Source organism: Theobroma cacao, chromosome 4 (assembly GCF_000208745.1).
Source record: "Theobroma cacao cultivar B97-61/B2 chromosome 4, Criollo_cocoa_genome_V2, whole genome shotgun sequence".
NCBI lineage: Eukaryota > Viridiplantae > Streptophyta > Magnoliopsida > Malvales > Malvaceae > Theobroma > Theobroma cacao.
In genome coordinates, this window is record NC_030853.1 from 22,257,254 (window position 1) to 22,259,027 (window position 1,774).

Consider the following 1,774-nt stretch of genomic DNA (forward strand, 5'->3'; position numbering starts at 1 on the left):
GAAGGAAAAAGAATATCTTCCTTCGAATTTATCTAATGGTGAGAAAGATGACCTTATGGAGAAAACACATAGTGTTATTCTCCTAGCTTTGTCTGATGAGGTGCTAAGAGAAGTCACGGATGAAGAATCTGCTGCTGTAGTGTGGCTTAAACTCGAAAGTATTTATATGACTAAATCCCTGACGAATCGGCTTTATATGAAGCAACGATTGTATACTCTCAAGATGAGTGAAGGTACGTCCGTTAATACCTACATTAATGAATTTAATAGAGTTATTCTTGATTTAAAGAATATCGATGTTAAAATTGAGGATGAAGACCTAGCCCTAATTCTTTTATGTTCTTTGCCTCCATCGTATGAAAACTTCGTGGATACTATATTATATGGCCGAGACACTTTCACTTTCGAGGATGTAAGAGCATCTTTAAATTCCAAGGAATTGAAGAAGAAAGTTAGTGGTATCCAGAATGAAAATCAAGCAGAAGGTTTGGTTGTGAATAGAGGAAAAGATAGAGAGAAGGCTATAGACAGAAAAGGTAAATCTAGAGCAAAAGGGAAAACTTGCTGGAATTGTGGTCAAAAAGGGCATTTTCGTCAAGACTGTACCAAATTTAAGGATGATGAAAAGTTCAATAAGCCTGAGAATACTGCAAACGTGGTTGGAGATGACTTTGATACTTTTGAGGAAACTGATAATGTTCTTGCAATTACTAATGGTAACCTGATGGATACATGGATCTTGGATTCGGCTTGTTGCTTTCATATATGTCATAGGCGTGATTGGTTTACAACTTATCAATCTGTTGATATGGGCACTGTACAATTAGGAGATGATTTCTCTCTCTCAGTTGTTGGGATTGACACAATTCGAATTAGGATATTTGATGATATGGTAAGAACACTTGAGGTAAAATATGTCCCTAACATGAAAAAGAATTTAATATCCTTGAGTTTGTTAGATAAGAAGGGCTACAAATATAATGGCCAAGATGGTGTCTTGAATGTATCTAAAGGAGCCTTAACTATCATGAAGGGCAAGTTATCCGGTGACCTTTATTGTCTAGTGGGAAACACGATCATTGAAACTGTTTCTGTGGTCTCATCTAATGATCTTGAAGATGATGTAACACATTTATGGCATATGAGATTGGGTCATATGAGCGAGAGAGGGATTAGAAAACTGAGTAAGCGTAGTTTGCTATGTGGTCAAAAGAGTGAAAAGCTAGATTTCTGTGAGCAACATATAGTGAAATTTAACACTACAACTCATCGAACCAAGAGTGCAGTAAACTACATCCATTCAGATTTGTGGGGTCCTTCTTCGGTGGCATCAAAAGGTGGATCATTATACATGTGGATCTTTATTGATGATTTTTCAAGAAAGGTGTGGAAGTATCTTCTGAAGGCTATGAGTGAAGTGTTAACCACCTTTTTGCATTGGAAGGTATTGATCGAGAGCTTTCGAACAAACAAAGGTTTGAAATTTTGCAAAGGTGAGTTTAGTCTATTCTACAAGAATGAGAAAATCATTAAACATTGCACTGTCGTCAAAACACCACATCAAAATGGTATTGTAGAATGGATGAAGAAAACACTTTTAGAGAGAGCAAAATACGTGTTCTCAAATGTTGGCCTAACCAAAGTATTCTGGACAGAAATTATCAACATGGCTTGTTACTTGGTAAATCGGTCTCCATCAACTGCAATTGAATTTAAGACTCCCAAGGAAGTTTGGTCTGGTAAGCCCGTTGATTACTTTATATTGAAAGTATTT